Here is a 14759-nt window from a genome sequence, read left to right as displayed (position 1 = left end):
TGGACATATTCCTCCGCAGTCAGCCCTTACTGTCAACTGGGATGTCGCACTGTTTTACAAAAGGATGAAGATAGGACAGAGTCCTTCTTACCCTTATCTCCAACTCTTGCTCTCTCCTCTGAGATATACATTTTTTCTCAGAGAGGAATCATATATATGAGAGTACAGAAATCTCCCAAGAACATATAAAAGAGCTGAAACATCTTACTGCCTACTGAAGCCGTACTTATGGTGATACCACTGACAAGCCTACTGCACTGCCGGGCATGTACAAATACAACACATGCAAATTTTGTAGAGAACATGCCTTATAATGAAGATAAATGGCTCTAATACAGTGCAATCATTTGCTTTGCTATTCTTTTTGTTCCTTCTGAGTGTGCTGTCTGTCTTCACTAAATGAGTAGTGTTATACTGTGTGCCATGTGATGCCGGCAAACTCCTCTGCCTCAAATTTAGCAGGTCTCTGGACTGCATCAGAGGCTCCAATGAGTAACCTACCCCATTTTAGCAGTCTAAGCAAATGCCATGAGGTTCACACAAGGTTGAACCTACTTGATGCATTTCTCAGTATATGTCCCCACACAAAACTGTTTGTATTAAATTTCCCTTAGGTACAGTTTTGGATTCAAAGCTACATGTTTAAATATGGATTAGTATTTATCAGATACCTTTTTAGAAAAAGCAACATCAATCCCTTAAAAATTATTAGAAAATTTTAGAATTAATTAAGAGTCAGATAAGTTAAATAGGAATGAAATGAGGAAGACACATTTACAATAGTTATGATGAAAGCTAATAAAATAACAGCTGTGGCGTCTCCTTTCGATTCAGAGTGATGGAAAGCAAGCATAAAATATTGGGAAGATCCATAATACAGAATGAAACAAAGACTTCACAGTTTTCAGAGGACAAGATTTCCCTTTGAACAAGAAGTCTGCTGCAAATGAGAAGAAGCCAAAGAGAGAGAACCACAAGGTGAGAGGCACAGGTGGTGAAGACGCAGCCAAACCATTCCAGCAGGAAGGCTGTGTTATGTCCAGAACATGTTATCTGTCTCTCTCCCGCTGCAAGTATTTTTATGAATTGAATTTTGTGCGACCTATTGGTCTATAAATTCTTACTAGAAGAGAACACACCACAAAAGATTCCAGAAGATAATCGAAGTGAGAAAACATCTGCCTTCAAGTAATTTAGTCCTGGCATGGGAAAAGCCTCACTGAGGGATGCCATTAAATAATCATAAGCATATAAAGCTTCATTTTTGGAATACACATCACATAGCACATGTAGGAATAGCATCAGAAAAATGTAATTGCTGACTGTTTTACAAAAAAAGAGAATAAGTATGCTGGCTCTTGCTGTGGCATTCAGAAATGTCTGAGACTTCGATCATCCTCATTTTCTCCCCCATGGAGTACCCCTGGAGAAGAACTGCTTTAGTCCATACAAAAGGATATACCAGTATTTCTGGCATACATCCCCATTAGAAATTGTTCCTTTTCTTTTACTATATAACTATTTATAAAGTATGGTTAGTAATTCTCACAGATAATTGTCAGTGTTCATTAACAACAGATACTGAAAAGAGAATATGTACATCAGTTTTAGAAAATGTATATCAGAATTATAATCAATACTCCATGTAAAATATTACTTTAAGATATATTTGTTTATTCTGTGGAACATTTGCTTAGTGATACAAAGATGTCTTGCTTTTTTTTTATGTTGCATTTGTTTAACTCTGTGGGGCTGTTTTACTTTGCCTGTCTAAAACATATGATTTGTCTAATAAAGAGCTGAACCGCCAATAGCAAGACAGGAGAAATGATAGGCAGAGCTGGCAGGTAGAGAGAATAAATAGAAGGAGAAACCTAAGGAGAAGGAGCAAGATAGAACAAGAAGAGGCAGGGGCTAGCCACATAGCTACACAGCAAGCCATGGAGAAAGAAGTAAATAAAAGTCCAGAGGCAAAAGTTAGAAGTGACTACTTAAGATAAGAAAAGCTGGCTAGAAACATGCCAACCTAAGCCGGACATTTATAAGAAAGAATAAGACTCCATGTGTGATTTATTTGGGAGCTGGGTAGCAGAGCCCCAAAAGAACAAAGAATAAAGAGTAAAAAGTAAACAACAACACATGTTTGATTAATTCTCAACAATACAAGAAAAGTTAAAATGTGAATAGTAAGATATAAGATATAAGAATAGTAATAATAAGATTATGTAAACGAAAACAATAACAAAAGATAAATGCTGTCAAGGTACTGTGGCATTTGATGTCAAGATTTTAGATAAGTTTCTTGATTTATTCAAAAGTATTTATTTACCATAAGCCAACATACTGTTTTGCTTCAAGAAATAGAAAACTGTTGGTTATTTTTCTGAGCATGACATTTCACAAATGTTAGCAAAAATTCATGGTATGATTTTTAAAAATGGTTTGAATAATCATCCCTGTGTATACTATAAATTTAAACAACTTATGAAATGTCTTATTTAGTGTTTCTGTTGCTATGTACAGACACCATGACCACAGCAACCCTTACAAAGAAAACCATTTAATTAGAGCTAGCTTACACTTCAGAAGTTTCATCCCTTATCATCATGGTGGGTGGCATACAAGCAAACATGGTACTAGAGAAGAAGCTGAGAGTTCTACATCTTGATCCTCAAGCAGCAGGAAATGGACTAAGACACATTTCTTCCCAAAATGCCACACCTACTCCAACAAGGCCACACCTCCTAATAGTGCCATTCCCTATGAGCCTATTGGGACCAATTACATTCAAACTGTTACATTGAAATAATGGGCTAGCTATTTCCAGAAATTTCAATCATGTTTTAACTTAGAATCAGTTCCTTCGAAATGAAACATAACATAACATCTAGCATGTGTTCATTTTTAATGGTTTCTAACAATCTCTAAAACTATTTAAGGATCTCATTTAGCATTATGGGGTATTCATAATTGAGCCAAGATATTTAACACATGCTAAGGAGATGTACAAAGCTGATTTCTGGGAAAGAGTACTCTGAAATATATTTTAGTCCAATTAAGTGAGAATATTTATCATTACAACAAAATTTTCGCTTCTACATGATGTTGTAAATTCTACTTCCTGTAGTGTCACAGCTTTTATTAAATTTCTTCAGATAAAAATTAGTAATTCAGATAAGAGTAAGAAGTCTAGCATGAAAACTATAAAAAGAATGGCATTAAAATCTAATTACTTTTTGCATTAGAAATATTACTGACACATATGTGATTCTTTGTCCTTATTTTTATGCTCTCCTTTTTGAGAAAGAAGAAAGGTTCTCACAATGATACAAAGGAGGTAAGCAGGGATCAAATCATAACAGACTCTGGGAAATGTGCGAAAAATCTAGGTTTTTAATACGAAGAACATCTGGAACCTTGGAGAGATTTTTAGGAAGTGAATGATGAAAAGTGTATCTACATATCAAGTGGATTTTTTCTTTAAGGGCAGTGTGGCAAACATTTTCAAACAGATGAATAATACTTAGGAAATGACAAAGTATAGCCATGGAGCATTAATGGATCAACAGTTCTATGAATATATCCTCTTCCTTCTGGCCAGTAAATGGGAATGGGATGGATAATAGAGTAGGGAGGTTGCTGTCAAGGCATCTTTTAAGTGTCATTAACATTTAAGTCAGTAGGCTGATTGGAAAAAATTACCCTCAGTGATGTGACTCAGACTCAAGACTACATCAGCTCGTCACAGAGTCTCCCAACTATGAGTGAGTCCTTCAGATCCTGAACTTGCTTATTGCTACAATTACATAATTTTATTGGCCAATATCATAACATAAATCTTGTGCTCCCTCTCTATACAATGTGAATACAAGAGAGAAACATGGAGAAATAAAAAAATGGAGACAGATTTCTTATTCCCTGTGTTTCAATAGTTGATAAACATGTTTTATATATGTGTCTGTGTGTTTCTGCAAAGTAAGGTGGTTCACGCAGCATAGTGTCATTATGTATGGGTGTCACATTGCATTCATTCATGTCTATATTCTATTATTTGATAAAAGATTTACAATAAAAATGTCTCCGTATGTGTCCATTGAGACCTCAGTGTATGAGTGCAGTTGGATGAGGGCATTAGGCTTCCTCAAGCTGGATTTATACTGTGAAATGGGTGCTGGGAAATAACTCAGATCCTCTGCAAAATCATCAAGATCTCTCCTGTTCTTCCTATTCTATGAGTTTTGAAGATAATTATTAGTTTTACTCTTGTAACAGAAATAAACAAGAAATTGTCTTAAACTAAAAACAAGAATTGGAAATTTTATGTTCCAACTCTCAAATCTGTGAATTTGTATTTTCATAATGGTAGTATATGTGTTGAAAATTGTATGCAATTTTAACACAAGTTTGTCTGATAATAAATGCAATAATGTTATATATTCATATATTTCAACTTACTTCTATGCTTTGTGAAAATAATAATAAACTTAAGAAAACAAAACAAAGGAACAGGCTATTTCCCAAGGAAGAGAAATTAACTTTTAATCTGAAAGAGTATAACTATATAAACGGAATAGTTTAACCAGAAAGAATATGAGCTGTTCAGAAAAAAAGCAGCCAAATAAATGGACACAAAAACCCTAGTTTGACTGGCCTAACCAACCAACACTGACATTGAAGAAGATACCAAAGTACAAAACTGTGATATATCTGGTCTTAGAGGTACAGGAACTGTCTGTTTTGAAAATGTTAATACTGGGTTTAGTACACAGGATACAAGGGTAGCTACTGAATCACACTTTGATCACCATACTCATTTCACACTCAACCAGTACCATCCCAAAAGAAACACACCTTGGTAATACCACCAGAGAATGAAGTAAGATTTGGTGCCTGAAGAATATTAAGTGTCTGAGTGAACATTCTAGCATGAACATTAATGAGTTGATTTGAGCTTAACTGATGTGGTTCAATGCTGAGAAACTTCTCGGAGGGCTCCCTATTCTGTTTGGAAGCCAGGAAAACCAGGCAAGACCTCAAAAGTGAAAAATTCAGCAAGTGAAACGTGCAGAGCCATCCAGGGGTAAATATTTGCCGTGAACAAAGACGGAAGAATGCCTCTGTATTGCCAGGCCAGGGAGGTTTTTTTTTATTGATAGTTTTTTTTCTTTATCATACTTAAATCAGATTGTTCTCTCACACTGGGTCAGGTGTCCCAATACAAATGTGTCACTAACCATTCTTCATCTTGAACATCTTTGCTTAGATACATTTGTAATTATTGGGTTTATGCCTTTCCCTTTAGAAATTAACTGACAGATATTAATTCACAGAAATTAACTCAAGAACATATTGGGTAGAATAGGCAATTTTGAAAAACACTAACTACAAAAATGTTTTTGTATTAACTTCCGAACACTGACTACACACACACAACCACACATACAACCTATGTGTGTGCGCATGTGCGCGCGCACACACACACAAATTTGAGAGTGTAATCAGTTCACTCACTCGACATGAAATGATGAAACACAAAAGAGGTTTTTCCTCTTCCTTTTGAAATACTATAGGAAACAAAAGGAGGAAATATCATCAGGATCCAAAATGACTTTCATATGTTGTTGTTGTCATACTAAAAGATGCACGTTTCAAAGTTAAAGTACAGCTAATTCCATGGGAAATTGCAGAAATGGTACACTACCAGGACTTTTCTTCTTGGAAAGCTTCAAGGGTAACAAATTACATTCAGAAAAGTAAGATCAATTTCCTAAGTAATCTACATAATGGTTGCAATTCATCTACAATTTCAAACATAAGAAAATGGTTTTGAACAGGAAATCTGGGTTGCTATGTCTAGGGCTTATTATAAATTGTTCAAATGAAATGAAAAATATGAACTAAACCCAAGAAGAACATTCAACCTACAGTAAATACAAAACACTTGTGATATATATATATATATATATATACACACATATATATATATTCTATAAGCACGGGAGAAAAGACCTAAAACAAGCACATAAACAAAGGGAATAAACATGTCAGCAGGATAATATTGATGCTATCAAAAGCTAAATAACTTTCCTTGCCTATTACTAGGATGCCATCTTATGAGATAAAATACAGCACCATAAATTTAAAGGTCACTGAATTTTTCAAAGTAACACAAACATTGTAAAGATGCAATTAATTCTCCCAATGGATAGTGCTGAGCCAATAACTGCAAGAGTCCTGGCTATGCCAGGGACTCTTTATCTCCTTCATGTGCCCTGATCTTTGGGTACAATGCAACTTAGTCAAATTACCCAAGCTCCTCTCTAATCTATTTTGAGTGAACACCGTAATTATTATATTGCATAACAACATGAAACTCTTCATTTTATCAAAAATAATGCTTTCATGTTGAATACTAAATGTAATTTATAAATATCAGGAATTTGAAAATTATCATCTTTGCTGTTCTCATGTGATATAGCCAATATGAACCCATAATTTATCTTTTAAAATACCTTCTCCAAATTATGCTTCTTGTTTTTGTTTTTAAAACTAATACCTCCATCATTAAACAAAGGATAATTGCATTTAACAAGTAAGGTTCTTTTGTTTGTTTTTGAGGTAGGGCTTTTCTGTGTAGTCTTGACTGTCCTGGAAGGAGCTCTGCAGACCAGAGGGGCCTTGAACCCATAGTGATTGATCTGCCTGCCCCTGACTCCCTTGAGTGTTGGGATTGAAGGCATGTGCCACCACCACCCAAACAAGTGGGTTTTTAAACAATAGTATTCATTATAACATTCAATTTCTTGAGTCAATTAGACTTGAATCATAAGGTTTTATGATAGTTAATTAATGACATACATTGTTTATTCTATTATTTTATGGTTGAATGATGTTATGTGTGATTGATTGTTGAGATTTTGTTGTTGTTCTTTGGTTGTTTGTTTGCTTGAGATAAAGCTTGTTCTAAAACTTATCTTGTAATACAAAATGGCCTTGAAATCAGGGCAAGGCTTCTTCTTCAGCCTCTTATAATAACAGGAAATAGCCACACTTTTTAGCTTATTTGTCCTCTTGAAAGCTAGTTCTCAGCCAGGCAGTGGTGGCACATGCCTTTAATCCCAGCACTCAGGAGGCAGAGGCAGGCATATCTCTGTGAGCTCAAGGCTGGTCTGGTCTACAAGAGCTAGTTCCAGAACAGGCTCCAAAATTAAAGAGAAACCCCGTCTTGAAAAAAAAAAAACCCAACCAAACAAACAAACAAAAAAAGCTGTTTCTCAAAGTCTCAGAGAGGCAGTAAAATCATTAGACAATACATTTGTGAAAACAAACACTTTTGGATAATGCTAAGATTGTGTCCATGTGAAGTTTAGAGACTCATAGGCAAGTTTCAGTTTTAGTTTTTAAGTCTAATAATACAGGTGCATATTCATTGTTGGAGAAAGCGTCTATTTATGTAGCAAACTGTCATTGAACACAATTTATGGTCCAGGGTGGACTCAAACTCAAGGCAGTCCTCCTGCCTCAGCTTCTTGAGTGTCACCATACCATATAAGAATGAGTAACTATTACAGAAAATGAATTAACATGTTTACTTTATCTTATTTTAATTTATTGGTGTGGGTGTTGGAATGATTTGCCATATTGTGAGCATAAGTATGAAAGAGAGCGAGCAGAAGCATGCGAGGGTCAGTTTTCTCTCCCATCATCTGCCTTCCAAAAGCCAAACTCAAATCACCAGGTCTGGCAGCAAGTACTTTTACCCCGTGAACCATCCTGCCCACCCAATCTTCAAGAATGTGGCAGATTATGGATTAGAAAGGAAAGCAATAGCGCAGGTGCTAATATTGCCACTGCATCAGGGAAATAAGCGAGGGCCAACTGAGTGTGACAATGATGAACTTGAACGTGAATGAGTTTTGAAACAAAGGAACTGAGATATCCTCTGCTTACATTTTTGATATTCCATGAGTTAAAATACAAAGGATTACTACATGAGGTGCCTACCTGTGTTCTTAACTGCTATATAATTATGCTGGTTGAAAACTTGTTCTTGGTTCAGAAGAAGGACAGATCCATCCCATCCCAGGAAAGTCAGAGAGAGGAATATATGTATAAATGAGTATAAAGAGGAAAGAGTTCCATGTACATCATTTCTCTAGGCACAGACCAACATGACTGGACACAGCACTGAGCAGTCAGTCCAGCTGATTTTCTCTCCCTACAGCTTATATGGCTTGCATGCCAAGATCAGTCTCAGCTCAACTTGAGATATACTATTAGTATTTTACAATTTCATACATGTAACCTCAACCTAATATGAAATGTACTCTGAGTTTTTAAGAGGAGTGGGGGATTGTGGGCTTCCTCTTCATTATTTTTCATGAAATGACTTGAAATTTTAATCTGTCTGAGTTTCATATGCATTTTGATGGCATTCTCGCAGAGACCTCTGACCTCCAGACCATTAACTTCCTCCTTCCATCTTGCTTTTGGATAGTCCATGAGCCTATGTACTAGAGACACGCTTCCAAATTCCAAGCACTTTATCTTCACACCCTGAATCTCTATTCTTCATAATTCACTTTTCCTGAAAACTGGCATCACAGCCCTTAGTTTCCTGGGTAGAAAGTTTTGAATCTGGGTGCCATATGCCTCCAATTCCTCTTTCAAGAATCATGCTGGGAGCATTCCATAACACCATTGCCCTCCTCCATATCCACTTCCCTATTCCCAGCCTCCGATGGCCTCGCTTCTCTGTACAACAGCCTTTCAGCCCATCCTGACTTTCATACCTACTCCACATTGTCTCCAGACTTAATGTTTCTAAACACAATTTTAACGCTTTACTTCCTGAAGTCGAAAAGCATTTGGGAGTCCTATTAAAAAGTTCTCACTTTGAATGTGCAAAATCCTGGTGTTGTTACCCACTGCCACGAACCTGGGGCCAATACTACATCTTGAGACCAGCGGAGCTCTTCACTCTCCTTCCATGTCAGGCCAAAGACTATCTTTCCATTACTCATTCTTCAGAATGGCTCTTTCAAAAGCTGTGTTTCCAAGGGATTTTCTTTGATCTTTTTTTCCCTCTACATTAGAAATGTCTCCACTCTCCTTTGTGGCCCAGATACCTTGTGTTGCAGGTCTTGAGCCCATTATACCTAGCAAAGATATTAATATATTTATCAAGTTCACTAAGACTCCTAGACATCATAAGCTAGGGTACATCATACAAAGGCTGCCTTTATTGTAGGAACATACATAGCTTATTCTTCAAATATTTAGACCTCAACAACACAAGTACAGCAGATAGACTAGCCCTCAACTATATCCCCCTATACTTTACAAAGCCTGTAGAATAGAACAAAAGAAACCTGGATATGTTACCAAGTTAAACATAAGGGGACGACCCCAGATTATCCAGGTGGGCCCTATCTAGTCACAGAAGACATACACATCTTTAACAGAACTAACATTACATAATAAGAAAATAAAAGTGGTTCATATATATGGTCATCAGTTTCCTTCTTGGTCAAAACATTCTTGAGCCGCATGACTTGATACAAACCTCTCAGCACGTATCAAGGGGACCTTCTTGTTTAGAGGCTATGTCTCTTCAGAATTTGCAGTGTCTCATATACTTGCCACAACTCCAATACCCCATGCTCCTTCCCATTCCCTCTCTTTCAGCCAGCTCAGGAACACTAGCTTAGAAATACCAAGGACTGACTCTGCACTCTAGACAATATCTAGCGAAACTAAATCTAATATTGCCCTAGAAGGTTGGTTTTAAAATGAATGGCTACCCAGGCCTAGGCAAGGCTGGTATAAATACAAACAACCACAGTGACGGATAAATGTATTCAGTTCTTTCTCTTAGTTAGGCAATGTGCCACATAGACTACCTCAATTCTTTCAAGGAGCCTTGGAAATTGTTTATAGTTGCCTACTAGTCAAATGAAGAAACTGGGTGAAAACATGTTAATTAATTTATCCAGTATTAAGCATTTTCTAAGTAACCGAGGCAAGACCACCAGCAATCTATTGCTCAGTTATTAGCAACATCTGCTCTTTCTAAAATTGACTGAGCATGTAGCATCCTCTGCAACACGAGCATATTTGACATTACTTACCCTGCCACCTTTGGACTTTTAGGACTAAATACAAAGAGCAACAGTCAATCAGGAATTAGGACAACTGTGTATGAGGAAACAACGTGGATACAGACATCAAGGCTTTGGTGAGGCAGCCAGGGAGGACCTTTGAGAGAGACTCTCAGGGGCAGCAAAGCATCATTCAATGTTAGATCATTTTGGTGGCAGGGAACAAACGCGGAGCTGGGGGAGATGATCTTCCCACCACAGTTCCTCCCAGTAACTGCAGGATAGAAGCTAAGAATTAGACTTCTTTTATAGCTTCTCCATTTCAGGGGATTCTTTCAATCTGAAATTTCATATGCTTGGTTTCATTCCTCAGTATTTCTTGAGTTAAATTTCAGCTGTTTTCTGTTACCAGTTAGGGGAAATATGCCAAAACGATCCCCACCAAATGCACTCACTGGTGCTCTGAAGGCAATTTCGACTCCAACTACCAGGAGTTTCAAGAGTGAGAGATGGAAGGGCCTCCCCACTGTCAAGATCACTTTGGGCACAGGCTAGGTAGACAAATGTCTCATCTGGGAGAGCGGGATGAATTCATGGCATACTGGTTTAGCTGAGGATAGCATAACTTTTTATGTTTTTCAGTTAAAATTTATTGTTCTGCAACCCGTTTCCTGTAGAGCTTTAAAGGACGCCTGTCGTGATAACTTCACGAGGCCCTTCACAGAGTCTGCCTGAGGCAGTCTGCACTACCTTGGAGTTCACAAACCCACTGGCTACCTCTTTAATCCTGCTAGAAATTCAATCAGCTTTATTTCCTTCTTATCAGGAAAGATATGTAAATTATCTTATTATTTTTTTTCTTTTATGGAATAGATGCAGATCACAGTTTCTAGTACAAGAAAGTGAAGAAACGTATAATTTTTCACAAAATAGCACATAATGTTTAAAAGCTGAGCTGGGCATAGTGATAATGAGAGGAATCTCAGTAACTGGGAACGTGAAGCAAGAGGATCACAGGGGAGTTTGGAGAGTAGCCTGGGCTACATAGTGAGCCGCTGTGTCTTGAAAATAAAGATCAAGAAAAGACTGATTCATTTCTTAATTATTGAACTTAGAAAAAATTGACCTTTAAGTTTATTCTCAAAATTAGGTCAAGTAAAAAGATGTATTTGGAATTAAATGTAACAATTCTAATATTTGAAAACATTACTGAAGGGTTTTATGACTTTTAACATTAAAAATACATTTACAGAGAGGAAAATGGGGCTTTAATGATGTTTTCGAGTTTAACCTCGAGTGAATAACAACAACAAAATACCCAACAACTACAGAGAAGATATTTTCCAAAAACTACAACAAAGGTATTTTACCTGCGTGGAAGAGACAAAAGGAAAAGACATGAAGAAACAAATAGGCAACTACTGCACAGTGGTCTTCAATTTTATGATCTTTGTGCCTATGAAAAGATACGAAAGGGCGGCTAGTTTGGACTTCTTCAGGCAAACTGCTACAACTGAAGGGAGACACATGACTATTTTCTCACATTAACGCAAAGACGCTTCAACTTCTCACTTTGCAAAATTTCCTTTTCACGGAAGAATACTGTAAATTTCCTGTTCATGGAAGAATATTGTCTGAGCAGCACTGGTCATGTTCAATTGCTGCAGCTTTGCCTTGTGAGAAACTGTTCATATCAGGCTGTGTATCAGCACACTTCTCTTATTAATTAGAACTGGTTGAATGAAGAATCATTCCCTTTGGGGTGTGATTAGTAAAACAGCAAACAAACAAATGAAGGGATGGCATTATGCAAACAATGTCCATTGAATAACACTGAATAAATGACTGCTTTAATAGTCATAGCAACACTAGACTGGGGAAAACAGCGCACCCTTTTGATTTTTAAGTATGTCACACCAAAGAATACCTATAGCTCTATTTTTAGCCTGAGAACACAATATAGATAGCCAAGTTCTTAAATGAAGCATCTATTTCAGTCACATATGACATGCTGTTCTGGATTATACTCTCATATTGCAAAGTCAGTGTAGTTACACTCGGCTGCCTCAAGAGGACAAGACTTATTGACTGGCAAGTCAACAATGCCAAATTAAAATACATTTAGATTTACATGAAAATGTTGGCCACAGTTCTCAAACACAGGCTATATATAAAACCTCCTAATATCCGCATTAATATGTACATATAAATATGTACATATGTCACAGAGGGCTTCAGTCAAATTCAACTGAAGCAAGAATTAACTTCTTGGAAAAGTCTGCCTTATATTCAACTAAACCCTCAACATTGCATTTTTAAAAGCAATCATATTCATTTTCCTTGTATTCATTTATAGAAATATTACTTTATATCCACTTATCATTCTATTTATATTAACTTCAGAAACAAACAAGGGAGTGGGAAAAAAAGATGTCTTATAAGATTGTCAAATTTAAGTTAAAGAATATATTACCTGAAAGCAATAAAAAACCTAAAATAATGATTCTATGATCATTAATGATAAATTTGTACATATGGCAAAAATAAAAAAAAATATGTAAGGCACAATTCCATGACCATAAGTGTCCAGGAGGATACGCATAGTTTAGCAAAAAGCTGGGAAAGAGAACTTGTCACATGCTACAATAATGAAATAAACCATGTTACTGCTTACTAAATTTATGGACTATAGAACCCTCCTTTCACCCCCCCCATAACTCACCATTTTATTAAAATACAGATGTTTCTTAAAGAAACAGATAATTAGTACCCAAGATGGTTTTTTACAATAATGCTTTATTGTGGCATGAATTCATTCAACAACCCAGGTGATTAAAATAAAGTGTGGTTAAAAGCTGAGACCTAGGTAAGATCTGGTAAGCACTCATGAGTGTTGCATGGCTTTAAAATGAAGATGTATAGTGATGGTTTACCTCTAGGGAAAACAGTGCCAGGAGTGGAATAATGGGGAAGAAAAAGAAATGCATGCAATTTATAATATGAGAACCGAAACGATTTCTGCTGGTGTCACACTGGGATAGCTCAGGTAGTCGCAATTGAAGCGAGAGATGGAAACGGAAATAGACCCTTTTCTATGCTGTTGCCACCAAGCAAGAATGTGATGAGAATACAAAGCCAAGAATATCCACAAGCTTTGCCATTCTTATTGGAAGATTAGGTCTGCCATTAATTTTAACCAATCAGGTGCATAATTCCCATTGAAGTTTCTGTTTATCCCATAGAAAAAGTCAGTACCTCGTTAAGGAAATCCCTTTGCTCTTACTGGACTATGTCAAGGGATGAGTCCTTTACCACAAACTCAAGCATGCAGTCCCATGCCTGTGCACTGCTTGCTTCAGCTTATTGTTCCATGAAGCTACCTAGAGAGGAGCTGGAAAATTGCCTTCTTCATTTATATCACCTTACAAGGATTTGTAGCCCAGTGATTATACCTCTCTTTGCTCCCATGGGATCGCAGCAAAACGCCAGCAGTCTAAGGATACAGGAAATTGAAGTTTTGTCACCTGCAGAGGGCTAAAAAGAAGTATTTGAATTTTTTTTCCTCTCATGTTAAGAAAAGATCTCTTGTGTCTAAAAGAAAATTACCTTCCCTTCAGGAAGACACATCTGGAAATATTCTTAAGCATAGTCTAGCAGAATGACTGAGAAAGCTGATACCAATGTTTTGTGATTTATTGCAAGAATGCAGCTCAGCCTCTAAAGGATGTTTTCTTTCACTCAGTTATTTCTGAGGAGTTGGGATGCAAGTGATAGTCAGAAACACAAATTCTCTTCACGGAAGGGCACTGGCCCAGATAGTAACACACTGCATCAAAACGGAGCTGAAGCCAAATAGTGTGCTCTGCAGACTTTTAGAAATGCCTCCAAGCTTGGCTTTTAAAACCAAAATCAGCTACACATTTTCTTCAAATACCCACAATAGAACCCTTATCATGTTATTCATCACAACCTCAAACAGAAGAGTTTTCTGCCATATCCTACGATCTCATGCTGTGCAGGCAGAAAATGCTACTACCGCAGAACAACCCAATTTGCCTCCGAAATGAGACTAATAGCAGAACCCTAGTCTATTCTTCTCTTGAAGGCTTGTTAGAGTCTCCATGGGGAAGGAAGTTCCCCTGCTGATAGAGTTGTAGTGTATCAAAGATGGATCATGAGTACAAAGAAAGATTATTTTGTCCAATGAGACATTTCTTACTCCTTTACTCAGGCGACAGCAGTGGCAGCTAATTACCCAATTACCACCGATATAAAGTATGTGGAGACAACCAAGGCCATGACGACGGGGATTCAGGGAGCTATCATGACTTGGTAACTATATGTCCCTATTTCTGTAAGAAGTAGCGGAAGACAGCAGAAAGAAAAGGTAGTAAATATTACAACATGTCAGGTTATCAATTCCAAGGTTTTACATAGCTATTGTGAACATAAATATGGAGACTCGATGACAAAAATCAAAGCAAAACAAGGTCTTAGATGAAACTAAAGAACACAAATATATAAATAACTCCAAACAGTTGGCGGTATAATCCACTGTAATAACTAGATAGATGGAGGAGTCACTCCACTGTGCTCTTTAAAATCACAATGTCTTTTCTTTCATTAATGGAATCATTTCCTACCTACACAGGACCATTA

General features: G+C 36.9%; 1 protein-coding gene across 14 annotated transcripts in view; it reads right to left on the bottom strand.

Moving 5' to 3' along the window:
- The window catches only part of Robo1 (roundabout guidance receptor 1), a 1008387-nt gene that overhangs the window by 224215 nt on the left and 769413 nt on the right, over positions 1 to 14759 (bottom strand). The gene's annotated exons all lie outside the window — the stretch shown is intronic.

This window comes from Microtus pennsylvanicus, chromosome 1 (genome assembly GCF_037038515.1).
Source record: "Microtus pennsylvanicus isolate mMicPen1 chromosome 1, mMicPen1.hap1, whole genome shotgun sequence".
NCBI lineage: Eukaryota > Metazoa > Chordata > Mammalia > Rodentia > Cricetidae > Microtus > Microtus pennsylvanicus.
This window is presented reverse-complemented; position numbering and strand designations above follow the sequence as displayed.